At 40.5% G+C, this 21,608-nt stretch overlaps 2 long non-coding RNA genes across 2 annotated transcripts in view; one reads left to right on the top strand and one right to left on the bottom strand.

Annotated features, from left to right (window-relative positions):
- LOC131393187 (uncharacterized) overlaps positions 1–21,608 on the top strand; it is a 91,636-nt gene that overhangs the window by 57,759 nt on the left and 12,269 nt on the right. The window lies entirely within an intron of this gene.
- Positions 10,231–15,450, bottom strand: LOC131393188 (uncharacterized). Its single transcript, XR_009215892.1, has 3 exons — positions 14,676–15,450; positions 13,007–13,137; positions 10,231–10,249 (listed from the first exon to the last, which is right to left on the bottom strand). It is a non-coding gene; the product is annotated as an uncharacterized LOC131393188 (long non-coding RNA).

Genomic DNA, 21,608 nt, shown 5'->3' with positions numbered 1-21,608 from the left:
ATATATGTGACAATTATAAGAATGCATTTATAAGTTAATGCAGTTGTCATTTAAATGGTTTTAAAGTGAATGTCAATTTCCAGGCTGTTTTAAAAATAAAAATTTGGTTACAAGTAAGATCAGATTTTGTATTAACGTCTTTTTAAATTTAGAATGATCTTTTTCTTGTATCAGCTCTTTAATCCCATTTTGTCAGAAATATCAGAAGGCTTTTGGAAATACTAGAAGGAAATATGTCAAAATGTCAACACAGGTTCTGGCACAACAGTGGGAGTCTAGATCATTTTTCTTCTTATATTCCAAATTTTGGGGTTTCTTAATGAAAAAAATAATTATTAAAAAAATTTAACTTTGAGAGTGACTCCACTATTAATTTTACCTTCACCATTAAATAGGAAAAAATAAGCTTTTTAATTTATTTTTTTAATAAAACCTTCCATTGTTATTGGAGTTTTAATTATAACATGTTTTATGTTTCTTTTCTAAATAGACCTTTGCTCCAAGAAACTGTTTTTCAAAACTCCCTGGGCCCAAATCAGACTTTTGTCTGCTTGATTGTTCACTCTTTGCTAAACCTGTGTCTGTTGGGACCATATGTTATCCTGAGTTATCTTTGCTCATGATCAGCTGGATTTTCTGCCCGTATGACCTTTCTGTTAGAGGATAGTAGAAAGTGGCAGCTTCTAGAGCATTTCAAAAGAGCACATCAGTATCACACAGGAATGCCTTTTTTTCTCCTGCCTGTCCTCCCCGTTCTAGTGAGGCTAGGGACATAACAGAATCTTAGAAATGGGGGTAACATGGTGTGGCATGGCAGGGGATAAGGGGTGTTGTGTGAAAGCCTCATGAGTGATTGGGCCCTCCCTTGGATTAGAGCTTCTAAGAAAGTAACTACAGCCTTACAAGCAAGGACCTTTTTTTTCTTCTTCTGAAACTTAGTGAAATTTTTGTATGTTCTTCAGAATTTTTGTCAAATGTTTAGAACTTCAAGACATGTTTCCCATGGAAATAGTATTAGACAGCCAGCTCCACAATCGTCTTTTATGAAACCAAACTATAGTAATATGGAATAATATCATATACCCTGTCATTGTTTTATGGAGAAACAGTTTCCAGTTTCGAACTTAGAAGGCTTGTTGGTAAGATCTAAAGAGGATTTCTTTTATTCATTTATTTATTCATTCATTTCTCCCCAATACTAATCCTACCTTCAATCAAAAAAGCTCTGTTTTCATCTAATTTCTATACTGAAGTTGTCTAGATTTTATTTGAAGAGAAGATTATGTTGCATATATTTTAAATCATTGTATCAATTTAGCTACCTGAAATGTAATATTTTCCTCTCTTTGTCTCTTTTGACTTGCCAGTCTAGACAGCCCCTGATAAATCCAGCTGTATCTCTTTTCCAGTCAGCTAGAATAGTAACATGCCCCTGCTGATTATCTCTGTAGCCAATTTATGAATTTCTCTGGGCCCATAATGCTTGCTCTTTTTATGTGGGAGTGGTGAATGCAAGCCCTGTTGGCTATCAGAGCCAGGTGATCTGGGGACCCATCCCTTAGGAAGCAGCCACTAAAGCTAGGGCACAGATGTGTACAAGCTTCTTCCAGGGAGACACTGGTGTTTTGGAACGGGTTAGAGGGATAAGGTGGAGGAGGCCACCTTTAGTTATTTAATCATACTTAAAATAGCTGCTTTGAAATCTTTGTTTGCTAAATACAATATCTGAGGATACTTAAAGACAGTTTCTATTGACTGTTTACCCAAGTAGGGATCACACATTCTTGTTTCTTTTCATGTCTTGTAACTTCTTACTGAACACTGGACATTTTAGATAATATATTATAGCAACTCTGGGTTCTAATTTTTCCCTCCTGAGAATTGTTGTTGTTGTTGGTATTGTTTTGTTTGTTTAGTAACTTTCCTGGACTAAATCTGTGAATTCTGTCAGCAAGTGCTCTTTATAAGAGCAATTATAAAGCTAAGGGAGAGGATTTGTTGAATTTTTTACCTATTACTCAAGACTGGTGGTCTCCAGGGGTACCATATCTTGTGTTCTTTTTTTAATAGATTTTATTTTTAGAGACTTTCAGGTTCACAGCAAAATTGAGTGGAAAGTACAGAGAATTCCCATATACCTTCTACTTGCACAACCTCCCGTATTGTGAAAGTCTGGTACCACCATGGTGATAATACTGATTTGTTACAATCGATGAATCTGTATCAATACATCATTATCACCCAAGTCCATAGTTTACATTACAGGTCACTCTGTACAGGTCACTCTGTGGTGTACATTCTGTGGGTTTGGACAATTATATAGTGACATGTATTCACCATTGTAGCGTCATAAAGAATAGTTTCACTGACCTAAAAATCCTCTGTGCTCTCCCTATTTACCTCTCCTTGTCCCCTAACCTCTGGTAATCACCAATCTTTTACTATCTCCATAGTTTTTCATTTCCAGAATGTCAGATAGTTGGAATCATACACTATGGTGCCTTTTCAGATTGGCTTCTTTCACTTAGTAATATGCATTTAGTTTCTTCCATGTGTTTTCATGGCTTCATAGCTCATTTATTTTTAGCACTCAATAATAATATTCACTATCTGGATATACCACAGTTTATTTATCATTCACCTACTGAAGGACATCTAGGATGCTTCCAAGTTTTGGCAATTATGAGTAAAGCTACTATAAATATCTGATGTTGGGTGAATTAAGAGTGTGTCTCCACTAGAACAGATGGACCTAGTAGATATATACCAAGTATTCCATCCAAAAACTGAAGAATACACGTTCTTTTCAAATGCACATGGAACATTCCCCAGGATTGATCACATATTAGGCCAGAAAACAAGTCTCCATAAATTTAAGAAGATTGAAATAATACCAAGCATCTTTTCTGACCACAACGGTATGAAACTAGAAATCAACTATAGGAAGAAAATCAGAAAAGCCACAAACACGTGGAGATTAAAAAAATGCTACTGAACAACGACTGGGTCAATGAAGAAATCAAAGAAGAAATCAAAAAATACCTGGAGACAAATGAAAATGAAAAGACGACATGCCAGAATTTATGGGATACAGCAAAAGCGGTTCTAAGAGGGAAGTTTATAGCAATACAGGCCTATCTCAACAAACAAGAAAAATCTCAAATAAACAATCTAACAATGCACCTAAAGGAACTGGAAAAAAAAGAACAAACAAAGCCCAAAATCAGTAGAAGAAGGGAAATAATAAAAATCAGAGCAGAAATAAATGAAATAGAGACCAAAAAAAAAAAAAATAGAAAAAATTAATAAAACCAAGAGCTGGTTCTTTGAAAAGATAAACAAAATTGACAAACTTTTAGCTAGACTCACCAAGAAAAAAAGAGAGAAGGCACAAATAAGTAAAATCAGAAATGAAAGAGGAGAAATTACAACAGACACCTCAGAAATACAAAAGATTATAAGAGAACACTATGAAAAGCTATATGCCAACCAATTCAACAATCTGGAAGAAATGGATAAATTCTTAGAATCATACAAGCTTTCAAAACTGGATCAAGAAGAAGTAGAGAATTTGAATAGACCAATCACCAGTAAGGAGATCGAAACAGTGATCAAAAACCTCCCCAAAAATCAAAGTCCAGGACCAGACGGCTTCCCTGGTGAATTCTACCAAGCATTCAAAGAAGACTTAATACCTATCCTTCTCAAACTCTTCCAAAACATTGGGGGGGGGGGGGAAGCTCCCTAACTCATGCTACGAAGCCGACATTATCCTGATACCAAAACCAGACAAGCACAACACAAAAAAGAAAATTACAGGCCAATATCACTTATGAACATCGATGCAAAAATCCTCAACAAAATACTAGCAAATAGCATACAACAATCCATTAAAAAGATTATACACCATGATCAAGTGTGATTTATTCCAGGGATGCAGGGATGGTTTAACATTCACAAATCAATCAACGTGATACACCACATTAATAAAATGAAGAATAAAAATCACATGATCATCTCAATAGATGCAGAGAAAGCATTTGACAAGATATGGCATCCATTTATGATAAAAACTCTGAATAAAATGGGTATAGAAGGAAAGTACCTCAACATAATAAAGGCCATATGTGAGAAACCCACAGCTAATATCATCCTCAATAGTGAAAAACTGAAAGCTATCCCTCTAAGAACAGGAACCAGACAAGGATGCCCACTGTCACCACTCCTATTTAACATCGTACTGGAAGTCCTAGACAGAGCAATCAGGCAAGAGAAAGAAATAAAAGGGATCCAAATTGGAAAGGAAGAAGTGAAACTCTCACTCTTTGCAGATGACATGATTTTATATAGAGAAAACCCTAAAGAATCCACCAGAAAACTTTGAGAAGTAATAAACGAATATGGTAAAGTTGCAGGATACAAAATCAACATACAAAAATCAGTTGCATTTCTTTACACTAACAACGAAGTAGCAGAAAGAGAAATTAAGAATACCATCCCATTTACAATTGCAACAAAAAGAATAAAATACCTAGAAATAAACTTAACCAAAGAGGTGAAAGAGCTGTACACGGAAAACTATAAAACATTGCTGAAAGAAATTGAAGAAGACACAAAGAAGTGGAAAGATATTCCATACTCTTGGATTGGAAGAATTAACATAGTTAAGAAATCCACACTTCCTAAAGCAATCTATAGATTCAATGCAATCCCTATCAAAGTTCCAACAACATTTTTCACAGAAATAGAACAAAAAATCCTAAAATTTATACGGAACAGCAAAAGACCCCAAATAGGTAAAGGAATCCTGAGAAAAAAGAACAAAGCTGGAGGTATCACACTCCCTGATTTCAAAATATACTACAAAGCTATAGTAACCAAAACAGCATGGTACTGGCACAAAAACAGACACACAGATCAATGGAATAGAATCGAAAGCCCAGAAATAAACCCACACATCTATGGACAGCTAATCTTTGACAAAGGAGCCAAGAACATACAATGGAGAAAAGAAAGTCTCTTCGACAAATGGTGTTGGGAAAACTGGATAGCCATATGCAAAAAAATGAAAGTAGACCCTTACCTTACACCATACACAAAAATTAACTCCAAATGGATTAAACACTTGAATGTAAGACCTGAAACTATGAAAATTCTAGAAGAAAACATAGGCAGTACGCTCTTCAACATCGGTCTTAGCAACATATTTTCAAGCACCACGTCTGACCGGGCAAGAGAAACAATAGAAAAACTAAACAAATGGGACTACATCAAACTAAAAAGCTTCTGCACAGCAAAGAAACCATCAACAAATGAAAAGACAACCTAACAATTGGGAGAAGATATTTGCAAACCGTATATCTGATAAGGGCTTAATCTCCAAAATATATAAAGAACTCATGCATCTCAACAACAATAAAACTACCAACCCAATTAAAAAATAGGCAAAAGATCTGAACAGACATTTCTCCAAAGAAGATATACAGATGGCCAACAGACACATGAAAAGATGTTCAAAATCATTAACTATCAGGGAAATGCAAATCAAAACTGCAATGAGATATCACCTCACGCCCATCAGAATGGCTATAATTAACAAGACAGGAAACAACATGTGTTGGAGACGATGTGGAGAGAAGGGAGCTCTCATACACTGCTGGAGTGCAAACTGGTACAGCCACTATGGAAAACAGTATGGAGATTCCTCAAAAAATCAAGGATAGAACTACCATAGGATCCAGCTATTCCACTGCTGGGTATTTATCCAAAGAACTTGAAAACACCAATGCATAAAGATACATGCACCCCTGTGTTCATTGCAGCGTTATTCCCAATAGCCAAGACTTGGAAGCAACCTAAGTGCCCATCAAGGGACGAATGGATAAAGAAGATGTGGTATATATACACAATGGAATACTACTCAGCCATAAGAAACGATGAAATCCAGGCATTTGTGACAACATGGATGGACATTGAGGGTATAATGCAAAGTGAAATAAGTCAGAGGGAGAAGGTCAAATACCGTATGATTTCCTTCATTAAGTAGTAGATAATAACAACAATAAACAAACACATAGAGACAGAGAGTGGATTGGTGGTTACCAGAGGGGAAGGGGGGAGGGAGGAGGGCGAAAGGGATAATTTGGCACATGTGTGTGGTGATGGGTTGTAATTAGTATTTTGGTGGTGAACATGATGTAATCTATGCAGAAATAGAAGTATAATGATGTACACCTGAAATTTATGCAATGTTATAAACCAATGTTACTGCAATAAACAAAAAATTAAAAAAAAAAAAGAGTGTGTCTCAAACATCTTCAAGTTGGACGTTAGGGTGCATGTTGCTTTGGAGAAGCTCTTTTCCTTTTTTAATGATAAACATTTTTTGTCTTCTTGCCCTCTTCTTGATTTTGCTGTTGAATTCAATATTGCTTTTACCGACTCAGATTTTAGAGCAGTTTTTGATTTCATGCTGGAGGGTTCTACAGCAACAACCACATCTTCTTTTTGCAGCTCTTCTGTTGAGTATTTATAACGAACTACAGCCTATGGCGAATACGCAAATGCTTGGAAGTGCCAGTGGTCATTACTGGAAAGTTTTTAAATAACATTAATGTTCAGAGCCATCAGCAAGGTTAATAGCGCTACACAGAATCACTTGTTGAAATTGCTAATATAAGGACTTATTTTGCTTCCAAAATTTATTTTTTTCTAATACCACTCATAGGATTTGTGTAAGTATCCTATGTGTATAAACTGACTAATATTTATTTTATTTGTAAAAATGACTTACCATTAGAATACACCAGGCCACAAGCACGCACTTATAACCAGTGTATACTGGTAAACTGACTCTTCGGGGTGGGCTGGGGGAAGCCCTGACATGTAGCATTTGCCAGTTTCTAAGGGAAGTTATAAATACTCCTCCTATGGTCAACTTCAAGCTACCAATGGGATGTCACTGAGAGTTGGAAAGAGATTCACACAACTGGCTCTCTCTTGAGCCTGTGAGAGACTGATTAGGTGATGACTACCTCTCTCCTTCGTGCTCCACCCCACTCAGGAACTGTTGACCTTAATTTTCTGATGCGTGCTTCAGCTTTTTCTACTCTTGCTTTCTATTTGAGATCAGTGGATTCCTTTGAACTAGTGACATCTCTATGTTGATTGTTAAGTTTTAATTCTTACAGGAGAATACTTTTTCCATGTTTCTAGATTTCCTAACTTATTTTTATTAGGATTCAGGCTTTGGAAAAACATAACATTTCTGAGAAATGCTGGGAAGGAATTCTTGCATGAAACACTAGTCCAGAAGATCTGAGTTAAAACAACCTGTTTGCTTGAGTGATCATGATTCCACTGGATACCTTTTCATTGGTCTCAATTTTGCCCACTGGTCATTGTCATTGATCCTATTTTAGATTTTAGGTGCAGAGTCCTATACAATGGATCAATGATCATTTGACCTTGTGTCTGATCTTGTGCTCATGTGGTACAAGCTAGTTGTCAACATAGCTAGTTGTCTCTCAACCTCAGTTTCCCCTTTCTTCCGTATTAGTAGAAAAACAATAACAACACAGCCTCCCTTGGAGCTATGAATAATCAGTAGAAGTGGTGTGCAACTTTTGGGAAATGTCCTTAAATAGAGTGGAGTACTGTTCTTTGCCTTTCCTCATTACAGCTGGCCAGAATGTGGATATAATGGCTGGAGCTACAGAAGTCACATTGGACCATAAAGTGACCTTGGGAATGGAAACCCTGTGTGGTGGAACAACAAGATAGAAGGAGCTTGGGTTCCTGATATTGTGGGGGCAACATGCCAGCCTTAGACTGCCTGCTTCCAGGCATTTACCCCAAAGAGAAGTAAACTATCTTATTTAAACCACTGTTGATATGCGGTTTTCTATGACTCACAACTAAAACAAATTAAACAGCATAATAACCATTTTGTTCCTATTGAAAGCACAGGCGGCTAGCAAGAAACTTAGAAGGGTCAGAACAGAATGTGATGGACGAAAGACCTCAGCATCATTCAGAGACTCAGGAGGTGTGGGGGAGGAGATTTTGCCTAGAGGTACAGATGATACAATTTGCAATATCAGAGACTGTGGCTGCCTGGGTGTGTGCTACCTGTCTGCCAAGAAGGTTGATAAGTAAACTTCTGTACTGCTCTGAGTTGGTTAGCCCGGGGAGAGAAGTTTTCAGACTTCTAACCCTTAACAGGATCTTTTCACAAATGTCTATGGTCTTAACTTTGTAGCAACTAGACCCCTGGAAGGCACAGAATTTATTGCTCTGCCTGCTGAGAGTATAAGTACTGGCTGAAGGACCTGGGGGAGTTGGCCTCAGGAAGAAATTATGGGAGATGGGTGCTGTAGATCTGAGAGCTGCTTTCACACATCAGAATAAAAAAGGGTTTAGGCTTTTTCATGGAGAGCCCCAGGCCAAAACCAAGAGTGTGAGTGGAGGCTGCCAATTTCACCCTGAGTTAAAGAGAACTCTCCTATCTCTCAGGGCTGGAGGGAGGTAGCCAAGGGGAGCATCTCTCCACTGCTAGGGAGCACCTCTCCACTGTTGGGGGTAGTTAGCAAAGGATGTTGCAGAAAAGATCCATCAAGTGAGCACCAGTTCCCAAAAACCAGTCTGCACGTTGGCACTTGTCCATAAAGTTTGCTAGGTCTCATTTTCCTGTTGAGGAAAAAAAGACAACATGGTACATTTTTTATAAAGCTAAATATTTGCAATTTGAAGTACATTTCCTTTATTCTGAGATTATATCTTTCTATTTGGGGGAATGTTAAAATGTTTTTTTATTGTCATTAGATAGTAGGTGATATTTGTCGTCGTTGTTTAACATCGTAACTTGACAAAATAATATCTTGACAACTCCATATGTCTCCATTTACAGAAGATTAATACATCTGTGAAATTGAAAATCTGGTAACCACTGGAGGACGTGACCCTAGGTTGTCCCTCTGACTTTACCTTTCCAGGAGCTGTAGTTTATTCCAGTGGCCACCAGATGCCACTCTTGTATCCTCACAGGAGCTAGAGCATTTCATGGTGCAAATAGAGAAACCAGAAATGGGATCCACTTGCTTTATTGTAAATTAAACTCTATTGACAAAGTATTCATTTCTTCCATGCTACTTTTTGATAAACACTAATTTTTTAATTGAAGTAATATTGGCTTATAACATTATATAAATTTCAGGTATACATCATTATATTTCAATTTCGGTGTGGACTACATCCTGTTCACCATCCAAAGACTAATTACCATCCATTACCATATAAATGTGCCCCTTTACCCTTTTGCCTTCCATCCTCCCTTCTTCCCCTCTGGTAGACACTAATCTATGCTTTGTGTCTCTGTGTTTGTTTATTGTTGTTTTTATCTTCCACATGTTAGTGAAATATGGTAATTGTCTTTCTCTGTCTGACTTATTTCACTTAGCATACTGCACTCAAGGGTCCATCCATGTTGTCAAAAATGGCAAGATTTCACCTTTTTTGGCTGAGTAATATTCCAATGAATATATAGACCACATCTTCTTCATCCATTCATCCATTGATTGGCATTTAGGTTGTTTCCAAGTTTTGGCTATTGTGAATAATGCTGCAGTGAACATAGGGGTGCATATATATTTTCAAATTAGTGTTTTTTTGTTCTTTGGATAAATACCCAGAAGTGGAATAGCTGGATCAAATAGTTCTATTCTTAATTTTTTGAGGAATCTCCATACTGTTTTCCATATGGCTGTACCAGTTTACATTCCCATCAACAGTGTACAAGGGTTCTCTTTTCTCTAAATCCTCTCCAACACTTGTTATTTCTTGTCTTGTTAATTATAGCCATTCTGACAGGTATGAGGTGATATCTCATTGTAGTTTTGATTTGCTTTCCCCTAATAATTAAGGACATTGAACATCTTTTCATGTGGCCATTGGTCATCTGTATATCTTCTTTGGAAAAATATCTCTTCAGATCCTCTGCCCATTTTTTAATTGGGTTGTTTGTTTTTTTGTTGTTGAGTTGTATGAATTTTTAATATATTTTGGATATTAACCCCTTATCAGATACATGATTTGCAAATATCTTCTCCCAATTGGTAGGCTGTCTTTTCATTTTGTTGATGGTTTCCTTTGCTGTGCAGAAGTTTTAGACCATCATTATCTTACACCAGACAGAAAAATTAACTCAAAATGGATTAAAGACTTGAATGTAAGACCTGAAACCATAAAAATCCTAGAAGAAAACATAGACAGTATGCTCTTTGACACTGGTCTTAGCAGTATCTTTTTTTTTTTTTAATTTTTATTTATTTATTTTTTCCCCCAAAGCCCCAGTAGATAGTTGTATGTCATAGCTGCACGTCCTTCTAGTTTCTGTATGTGGGACTCGGCCTCAGCATGGCTGGAGAAGCAGTGCGTCGGTGAGTGCCCGGGATCCGAACCCTGGGCTGCCAGCAGCGGAGCATGCTCACTTAACCGCTAAGCCATGGGGCCAGCCCAGCAGTATCTTTTTTTTTTTTTTTTTTTTTTTTTTGTGAGGAGATCAGCCCTGTGCTAACATCCGCCAATCCTCCTGTTTTTTTTGCTGAGGAAGACGGCCCTGGGCTAACATCTGTGCCCATCTTCCTCCACTTTATATGGGACACCGCCACAGCATGGCTTGCCAAGCAGTGCGTCGGTGCGCGCCCGGGATCCGAACCAGCGAACCCCGGGCTGCCGCAGCGAAGCGCGCGCACTTAACCGCTTGCGCCACCGGGCCGGCCCCCCAGCAGTATCTTTTTGAATATCGTGTCTCCCCAGGCAAAGGAAACAAAAGGAAAAATAAACAAATGGGACTACGTAAAACTAAACAATAATTTTTTATTAGCGTTTGAAAATAAAACTAATTTTAAAAGTTCTATTCTTAAAGTGGAAATGATCACTTTCCTAAATTTAGACTCTCTTTAAATAAGTCTCCAATATTCTCAGAGGTTTAGTGTACTTACACACTAAACTGTTTCTCTTCGTCAAGAACCTTCTGTGAGCATCTCAGCTGGCTGATGTCTGTGTTTGTGTGAGCAGGGACTATGTCCAGTCCTTTTTTTTTTTTTTATTTTTGTGAGGAAGATCAGCCCTGAGCTAACATCCATGCTAATCCTCCTCTTTTTGCTGAGGAAGACCAGCTCTGAGCTAACGTCTATTGCCAATCCTCCTCCTTTTTTCTTTTCCCCCAAAGCCCCAGTAGATAGTTGTATGTCATAGTTGCACACTCTTCTAGTTGCTGTATGTGGGACACAGCCTCAGCATGGCTGGAGAAGCGGTGTGTCAGTGCGCTCCCGGGATTAGAACCCAGTCCGCCAGTAGCGGAGCGCGCGCACTTAACCGCTAAGCCATGGGGCCAGCCCTGTCCACTCCGTTTTTACAGATCACACAGTATCTGGCACGATGCCACATTAACATAATGATAATAATCTCCATTTGTCTAGTGGTTTACACTTTACAAAGCCCTTATAGTTCACTCCCTCTCAATGGCAGTTCCAGTTGCAGATAATGACCTTTTTTCTGTCCTTCTTTGTAATAAGCCAGAGTGAATCTGATGCCCATTCTTCATAATGAAAGCTTCCTCCCTCATTCATTCATCCATTCAACAAATATTCATTGAGCAATGCTCTGTGTTAAGTGCTATACTGTGCCCTGTGCTGGGCACTATGTGTCAGCAATAAACACAACAGATGAAGGCCCTTCTCCCATGGACTGGACATTCTAATGGGGAGATAGTCAATAAACAATCAAATGAAGAGATTATTCGTCAGGTGGTAATAAGCATTATGGGGAATAACAAAACAGTAGGGGGATGGAAAGCTATGGGAAGGTGTCCATCTTAGGTACATGAGAAGGTGCCCCTCATGCGGAGACCCAAGCGATGTGAAAGAGAGCACAGTGGGACAATCTGGACAAAGCACATTCCAGGTTTTGTGGCAGAAAGGAGCTTGGAAGGACATCAGTGTGGCTGGAGGGGAGGGAGGGAGGGGCGAATAGTGGGAGATGAGGTTGAAGAGGTAGACAGGACACAGATTGTTTGGGAATTGGGATTTTACTCCCAAGTGTGACAGGAAGCCATTGGAGGGGCTGGGGAAAGACATGCTCTGAAATATGAAGAATGGCGTGCAGGGAAGCACCTGCACCCACTGAATGGGCTCCATTTGGATGTACTGTGAAGGAGACAGATAGGACTCCCTGATGCACTGGATGTACAGGGTGAGGAAGAGAGTAATCAAGGATGATCCATAGATTTTTGGCCTGAAGAACCAGGTCGGTGGTGGTGCTCCCATTTACTTATATGGAAAAAATTGAGGAAGGAATGAGTTGGAAGAGGGGCATTGAGAAACTAAGAGTTGTATTTTGGATTTATGAAGTTTGAGAATTCTATTATTCCTCCAAGTACAGATGTCAAATAGGCAGGTGGTTATTCAAGTCTGGACTTTGGAGGATGAGTTGGAGCTGGCAACGTTGCTATGAGACCCATTCTTTCTTTATTTTGTGAGGAAGATGACCCTGAGCTAACATCTGCCAATCCTCCTCTTTTTGCTGAGGAAGACTGGCCCTGGGCTAACATCCATGCCCATCTTCCTCCACTTTATATGGGACGCCGCCACAGCATGGCCTGACAAGGGGTGCGTCGGTGAGCGCCCAGGATCCGAACCGGCGAACCCCGGGCTGCCGCAGTGGAGCACGCGCACTTAACCGCTGGTGCCACCGGGCCGGCCTGAGACCCATTCTTGTGGACCTCCGCCACCTGGGCGGCTTAGATACAATAGCAGCCATTTAACTTACTCTAATGGCACCTGGAAATTTAGCATGATCCCATAATATCTTCACTGCGTTTCAACTGGACTATTTAGTAAGTTCTACATCTACCGAAGCTGTCAGACATAAGACCAATATGTTTCAAAACATACAAAGCCTATTTTGAAAAGTTAAAGATTACAAGTTTCTATTAAATTTACTTAACTGATTTAGAAGTTACTTTGTTTCTTAATGACAATCGTATCAACTGGAAAGAGCGTTCCTTGAGCACCTGCTGGTGAGAGCATCAGAGTCCAGATACCTGTTGAACCAGCAATCTCCTTCTAGAACTCAGTCCTAAGGAAATAATCAGAGAGGTGGATCAAGTTTTCTCAACAAAGGTGTTCATCTCATCACTATTTACAAGAAACATTGGAAACAAAGTAATTATCCACCAATAAATGGCATACTCAATAATTGTGGTGTATTCATAAAGTGGAAAATTATTCACACATTAAAAACATGTCAACAAAGAGTTTTTAGTCACATGGTAGGGATGGTTATGATATGATATTAAGTGAATCATAAGATATAAATGTGCACATACAATATAATCTCAATCACATAAAAATATATAAAAATGACCGAACAGAGGGAAATTACTTCAAACTGAGCAGTTAACCATAGGGGATGGAATTCCTTCTTACACTGCTTTGGTTTTGTCCAAACTTCCTACAATGGGCATATGTTATTTTGTACTCTGAAAAAAAAATCATCATTGGATTGAAAACAGTGAAAAAGCAATGGGAAAATGGAAAGAACTAGCTTTGGCCTAAGAATCAAAAGATGAGGATTTGGGTTCAGAGTCCTGGCCCACCCTTTGAGCATGGAAAACTCCATTCTTTCTCTGAGCCTCAGAATTTCTCACAATGTGGATAGAAATACCAGTCTGTTTCCCTCTTGGAGTTGGTGTGAAGATCCAGCAATTATGCCAGCAAAAGGGCTGATCCCAGGGGCCGGCCCGGTGGCGCAAGCGGTTAAGTGCGCGCGCTCCGCTGCGGCGGCCCGGGGTTCGCTGGTTCGGATCCCGGGCGCGCACCGACGCACTGCTTGGTAAGCCATGCTGTGGCGGCGTCCCATATAAAGTGGAGGAAGATAGGCACAGATGTTAGCCCAGGGCCGTCTTCCTCAGCAAAAAAAGAGGAGGATTGGTGGATGTTAGCTCAGGGCTGATCTCCTCACCAAAAAAAAAAAAAAAAAAGGGCTGATCCCAGAAGCAATTCAAAGTTTGGAATGTGAAGTGTCCACTCCAAGGCCCCAGGGACAATGTCCTGCCTTCCCCATGAGCACAGAATTAGTGGGGGGCAGGTAACTGAAGGAGAGCAAAGTTCACAGGCACACTAGCTCCTCTGGGCACCCTGTCCTGAGCCCCAAGGCAGTGGGTCTTCCAGTGTCCGCTGGATGGGGTTCCAATCCTGACTCCTTCATGCCTTAGAGCTTTGGTGCTTAGATGGCAGAGACCTCAGCCATTATCTGATAATAATACTTATTTTATAGTTGTATTTGCTTAAAATTCACAATGTGTCAGGCACTGGGATTGGTGCCTTTTACTAATTTTGTTCATCAATTCCACCCAACAAATATTTATTGTGCACATTCTATGTGTCCTACCTGTGCAGTTGGTATTAACTCCATTTTTATGTGGCAGGATTTCCCCACTCCTTACCCCTTTTGAAGGGCTTGTCACACACCAACTCCCCCTTTTGGCATGAGTGAGACTCACACGAAGCTAGGATAACAGGAGCTCACCTTTTGTTACACAAGTTGAAGCACAGAAAGAGACAGAGACTCTTGTGGCATAATGATGTATACATGATATACTGAGAGGCAGTCACCTGGGCTGTGTTAAAAGTCTGAATGTCTCATGGGTGCTTGACCTTGAGGTTGTACTTCAGGGCTATTTTCCTTCACCTCCTCCTTCATGTTCACGCATTTGAAATCATCTCTGGCTCCATCGAAGAGAAAACAAAATGGCACTCAATGATTGACAACCAGGACCAGATGCAGGGGAGAGGGGAAGGCCCCAGTGGGAGAAACCAGGATGGGTGGTTAAAGAGACCACAGGGCTTGCAGGTGGTGAAGGGAGAGAGAGTGGAGATAAGGGGCTCCCAGGCACACTGAGAGAGGGCACCTGCCTGGGCAGCAGCAAGTGTTGAAAACAAGGTCACCATGACCTTTGCAGAACAGAGGAGGGGCAATTTGAACAGGGCAGAGGATCCACTCCTGATCCCTCCCCTACAGAGGACACAGTGGATGCTGTGGATATGACAACAGGTGACTTGAACCCAAGGGAAAGAACTGTGTGAATCTTTCCAAACTCTGAGCAAGTGACTACTTGCCTAATCCTGAGACAGTTGCTTTTTTTCATTTATGATCTTCACTGCCTCATCCTTCTGAAGTTAAGGCTGTAATAAGGGAGTTACAGTTAGATGAGGAAATTGAGGCTTAAAGAGGCAAAGCACAAACACACTGTGACGATCTTATGTAGATCCTTATTCAAAGACACTGTAAAAAAATAATAAAAACAAAGAAAGAAAAGGTTAGGACATTGTGAGACCATTGGAAACTTCAAATTTGGAAATGACAAGATATTTAATGATATTAAGAAATTATTGATAAAATTTTATGCAAGGCAATAATAGTAATGTGTATTATGTTAAAAGAAGTTGTTATCTTTTAGAGATATACATCTATATTTTTATGGGTGTAATGCTATGGTGTCTGGGATTTGCCTCAAAATGATGGAGTCGGAGAAGCTGGGTAAGGATATAAATGAAAGATTTGTCATGAGTTTGTCATTGTTGAAGCTGGGTAATGAATAGGTCATGATTGTTCCCTAAATAATTCTACTTTTGTATATGTTTAACATTGTCCATAATTTTGAGATCAAGCAACTTGCCTACATTTCTGTGGTTGTGATGAAGCTGGAAACAGAACCCAGGGCTGTTTGTTTCCAGAGCCTGTGTTCTTCATGACTGTGCTACTCTACCTGTTTCCAAGCCATCCAGGCTGGGAGGCTGGGGGCTGTTCTCCCCAGCATCCTCTGCTCATGCTCCACCCTCTGTTTGGGTACCTCCTGAGTCAGGGCATCCCACTGGAAGGCTCTTTTCCAAGGTGAGCTGTAACTTCTATCCCCTCATCCTGTTTCTTGCCAGAGAAGTCTTCCTTGACCACTGCCACTCCAGGCTCGGTTAGGCAGCCTATCCTGGGTTTCCAAAGTGTCCTATACTTCTCCTTCATGGCACTCATCACACTTGTAATTGCTCCTTCAATGTCCACCTTCTCCTCTTGGCTCTAGCTCCATGGAGGCAGGGCCTTGCTTGCTACATTCACTGCAGTGTCACTTGTCACTCAGGCCATTTGCCTTAGGTATATGGGTGTGGAGGGGTTGGCCCTCAGCATGGCCAGGTCATTATATGAGGATGAGGTCCCTGGAAGGTTGGCATCCTGGCAGGTCAAAGGCCCCCAGGTCAGAGGACCCACAGAGGCCTCAGTCCATAGCCCATGGTGCTTGCTTTGGGTTAGAGGGACATGTGGTGGGGTGGGTATATAGGGAAGACTGTAAGAGTTAGACTATTTCTATGGGGTTTTAGAGGTAACTGAGTATTATCAGTTATCTTTCAGGGCAACAGAAAATGAGAAACAGTGAATGCAAGCATGAGATATTTAATCTTGTGAAAAAATTGCCACCTTGAGCCTAGATTGTAGTGGGATTTTCTTAGAATTGCTAAGGAGTTGCTGCTTTATCACTTTATCAACTTTTGTTTTATGTGGAAAAGCTCCTGGGATTTGGCCAAAGGGACTGGAAATACCTGTACTGCCCCCTAGGGTGCAAGATGGATGTGAAAGGGCAGCTGGGGAGTGTTGTGGAGGGCCCTGCAGAGGGATTTCTGCAGTATGTCACGGCTTTCACTGCCTTTTGTCTGGTTCTCAGGGAACGTGAGGACACTAGCTTACAGAAATTGTCACACTTAACTGTTTGGGCAGAAGTTGTCTGATGGCAAGGCTTGCTGTGTTTTCTATGATAATTTTTACTTATTATTATTGTTTTTTCTTTTTATTTTGTAAATTCAAGGATAAAATATATTTAAAAGGAAACTTAAATGTGCTATCTGGGAAGACTAAGAGGATAGATTATTTTTTCCATCTTGAAAGGAATATATGTTTATTCTTCAAGAATAAAAGTTAGTTTTGGGGCTGGCCCAGTGGTGTAGTGGTTAAGTTCACAGGCTCTACCTCATGGCCTTGGGTTCATGGGTCTGGATCCTGGGTGCAGACCTACACACTGCTCATCAAGCCATGCTGTGGTGGCATCCCACATAGAAAAAATAGAGGAAGATTGGTGTGGATGTTAGCTGAGGGCCAATCTCCCTCACCAAAAAAAAAAAAAAAAGTTATTTTTTTTTTGAGCCAGTCCTGATGGCCTAGTGGTTAAAGTTTGGTGTGCTCTGCTTCAGGGGCCTGGGTTCAGTTCCCAGGTGTGGAACCACACTACTTGTCTGTCAGTAGCCATGTGCTGGTGGCAGCTCACATGCAAGAACTAGAAGGACTTGCAATTAGAATATATAACTAGGTACCTGCAGGGGCAGGAAGAGGCAGCAACCTAGTCTCTTCATAGGGGTCTCACACTTGGTAACAGTGAGCTCAATCTTTTTGAGATGTGGCGAGAGCCTAAGACTGCAGACAAACCGTTGCCATGCTGAGCCTTCTGGGTAGAGCCCTGAGCCTAAACTCTGTCCTGCGTTTTCTTTCAGCCAGACTTGAGGGACTCGGGGTGGGTATGGGCTGCAAGTCTTAGTGCTTCCACCAAACTGCTGTAGGGTTTCCCGAATCGGTGTTGGCTTGGTGACTTCTAAAGAAACAGGACTGAGGCTTGCCTCTGACGGCCAGAATTACCTTAAGAGCTTGTTTCGTTAAAGGAGGAATAGAGTAGTGTTGGGCAGTGACAGTTCCCCTGGGAGAAAGAACAGGATGATTCACCTGTATCCACTCACTGTGTCCGCCTATTTTTTCTGAAACCTCTTGAATGCCTGGTCCATTCTTCTTCCTCTCCAGGCCCCGCTGGAAGGCTTGCTAAGTGCAGCCAGGGCCAAAAGGGCATGGGCTTTGGAGTCGGACAGAACTGCACTCAAATCCCGCGTTTCCTTCCCTGACCACTCTCACGTCTGTCTTATTCACGTCCCTGCCACCTCCCACCAACCTCCCTCCGACCTTGCATTCTCCTCGAATTGCATCATATCACGTTTTTTTCTTAGCTAACGTCACCACATACAAGTGTTCAATCTGCCATCTTATCAGAGAGACTTTTTTGTGCTGGACTTGAATCTCCTGGAGTGCTCTTGGCATCTTTTTGTCCCTCTAGCGGTTCAATTACATAAGGAGACTTGTTTCTCTGGGTTCTGTTTGCTTTCCTGTCTGGCGCTGGTTCCCTGCTGCTGGCGCTCTTCAGGTAGTCCCCATCCTGAGAGGAGGGCGGGACTGTGGTCTGCCCATGTGGATTGGGTGTGAGGCACCGGCCAGCTGTGAGTCCTTTAATAGGCCCCAAGCTGCAAGAGTTAGTAAAACCTGAGGCATCCGCTGTTCAGGGACAGAGAGGAATCCGCTCAACCTAGAGGCCAGAGAGACCCCCAGCTCCTCCAGCGACCCTGACCTGGAGCCACAGCCCTGCCCCTCTGTGGCCCATGGATTGCCCAACCTGACTGTAGATATCACAGTGTTCCTCTCTTTCCTGCCCCAAGACTCTCATGCTTGTCTCCAGGATCTCCTCTGGTGCAGAGGAGAATTCCTGCGCCAGCTTCATCTTGGGGGCACTAACTGAGCCAGGGCATTGCCCACGCCCTTGGGGCCTCAGCAGGTGCTTGTTTTAGGAGAACAGAGTAGCTGGATTGGGGCTGGGTCATGAAGCATCATGGATTCTACAGAATAAACTGCCATTTTTTCTGAATCCTCCTCACCCTTCCCTCTCATCTAGAACCTTTGAGATTGTATTTTTATATTTTAATCTTTGATTCCTCTGAGATTTATCTTGGTGTTTGGGGAGGGGCCTTATGAAACTGAGACCCAGAACAATAAGCCTGGTTCTGAGAATGTGGAAAGAAGTAGGACATTGGAACCAATTGTCGCAGGAAACAACCGCTGCTTGCAGCTGGGGCAAAGGGCTTGTGGGGCAACACGGACAGGCGCAGGAAGCAAACTGGAGGAGCAAGTCCCTCTTTTCTCCTCCGGCCTTCCGTTCCGGCTCTAGCGCCCCCTATGGGCAGCACCACCAGGGAGCCAGCTGGTAAAGTAGAAATGCGGTTTGGAGTCCCAGCCCAGCATCACCAAGCTGAGTACAGAAGGATAGCTTTGAAGCTGCGAGACAATAGCTTAATAATTAGCACAGTGACTTTATCACATATTAAATGACTATATGTATTTGGTCTATTTCTAGACTCTGTTCTGTTCCAATGATCTATTTCTCCACCAGTACTAAACTTTTTTTTATTACTGTAATTTTATACATTTTGATATCTGGTAGGTAGGACTAGATTTCCCCTTGTTGGTTTTTTCCCAAGAATTTCTGGCTGTTCTGACACGTTTTTCTATATGTATTATGTTATATATAGTATATAATTATATTTCTATGTGAATTAGAATTAGCTTGTCAGTGATTGGAATTGCATTGAATTTCTGTGTTAATTTAGGAGACTTGAGAAGTTTACACTAATGAGATTTCTTATCCAAGTTTTATCTTTCAATTTATTCAAATATTCCTTTGAGTTCTCTCAATAGAGTATTATGCTTTTATTCATGTAAGTATTGTGGATTCTTAACTTTATTCTTAGGTATTTGCTCCCTCAATTCATTGCTATTATAGATAAATTCTTTCTCCCCCCATTATATTTTCTCCTGGTTATTATTTGTATGAAAAACTTGATTTTTGCATGTTAATTTCATAACCAGCTTCTTTGTTGAATTCTATTTTTTTAAGAAAATTGCTTTTCAATTGATTTTCCTGTTTTGTCCAGGTATAAAATTAATAGTAAGTTATCAATAATAATGTAATTATTCCCTACTTTCTTCTATTTTCACTTTATGTTTCTTTCTGCTCTCTAATTCACTGGTTGCTATTGTAATGGGTTTGACCTACTCATTCATCATTCAGCATGATGCAGACGTTTTTATTAGAGACAAATTTTGTTAAAGAAGAACATACCCTTTCTTATTTTATTAGAAGTTTTATAAAACTCAGAAATTGATTTTTAACTTTTTCAAATAACTCTGGGGAATCTATTGAGATGATCACTTTTTCTTCCCTTGACGTGTGAGTGTGGTGAATTATTTCAGTAGATATTCTTAAATTGTTTCACTTTTACATTTTTGAAATAAATCCACTGGGATATCGTTTATTATTCTTGTAATGTGTTGTTGAATTCTGTTATATACGTATATACACAGACACACATGTGTACACATTCATACATGAGTGAGGTGGGTCTCTGGTTTTCTCCATTGTACCTTCTTTATCCTGTTTTTCATGTTGCAGTGTGAATGTTATGCTGGCTTGGTTGAAGGAATTTGGAATATATCTTTCTTGCTCTATGCCCTGAAATAATTCAAACAGTGTTAAGGCCTTTTTTTCCCCTGAGTATTTAATAACATTCATCTCTGTGGGCCTGGAACATGTTAAGGTGGTAACTGACAATTTCTTAATTTCTTAGGTAATTGGTGTTTTTAGGTTGTCTATCTCTTTAATGGCTAATTTATTTTTTCTTAGAATATAATTTTCTCCCCAGATTTTCAGATTTTTTTCAAAGAGTGGAGCAAGAATATTCCTATAGAATTTATAATTTTCTTGGCAATAGTGGTATGTGTCATATTTGAGTTGGGTGGTGCCTCTGGACTGGGGAACCCCTGGGGGATGGAGATGAAGGGCAGGCTGAGCAGGTAGAGCCCTACTCCCTCCACTGTCTCCCACCTCCATTCTGCCCCCACCCCTGCTCTGCTTCCACGAAATCAGATCCACTTTATTTTTGGAATTTAAGCTTAAATATTTCATTGGGGATTCAGTCACTAGAATAAAAGCCTGAAAAAATCACTGACCCAGAACTGTGAACTTGAAATAATGTATTTGTTTGAATAAGTACAATAATGTGAGAGTATTCCTGGTCCCCAAAAGAGTTTATCCCTTCTGATCATTTTCATTTGGAGGATTTTAGGAATGGGTTCCTATATTGTATGGTACCATAGCAATAATTTTTCAGAAAGACTGATGACCTAGCTCAATGAAAACTTTGCCCAGTCTTGTTGTCTCTTCTTGTTGCTGTTAATGCCTCTCATTCTGTTTGAAAGCATGGGCCAAGAGAAAGGTGACTGACTTGGAAAGGCAAGGAATGTGAAGTTGGAGGGTGGGATAGATGTAGCCATTGTTCCTAGAGAAAACAAATCATGTAATTTCTAACTTAACAGCTACGTTAGGATCATGTAATTTGGAATATAAAAGGATATGGTTGCCATTACTCAGAGGAAGAGGAAGTGAGTGGAGGACAGCTAACAAGAAGGGGCCTTGTTCAAGTGTTTCTCTACACTAGACTGATGTCAGTCACCCTGGGAAAATAGAGTTACCTCAGCAGCATCAGTATTATTCCCAAGGTATTTTCAGAAATATCACATTCTTTCTATTGCTGGAATAAACTAGATGATACTCTTGACACAATTAGTAGCTGCTAGTTGGGTAATGTTGAATGATTTAGGCACAGGAGGAAGGACTGGGGCTGTCTAGGCTGGAG

The sequence above is a fragment of the Diceros bicornis genome, chromosome 28, assembly GCF_020826845.1.
Source record: "Diceros bicornis minor isolate mBicDic1 chromosome 28, mDicBic1.mat.cur, whole genome shotgun sequence".
Lineage (NCBI taxonomy): Eukaryota > Metazoa > Chordata > Mammalia > Perissodactyla > Rhinocerotidae > Diceros > Diceros bicornis.
Note: the sequence above shows the minus strand (reverse complement) of the source record. Positions and strands in the feature narration are given on the sequence as shown.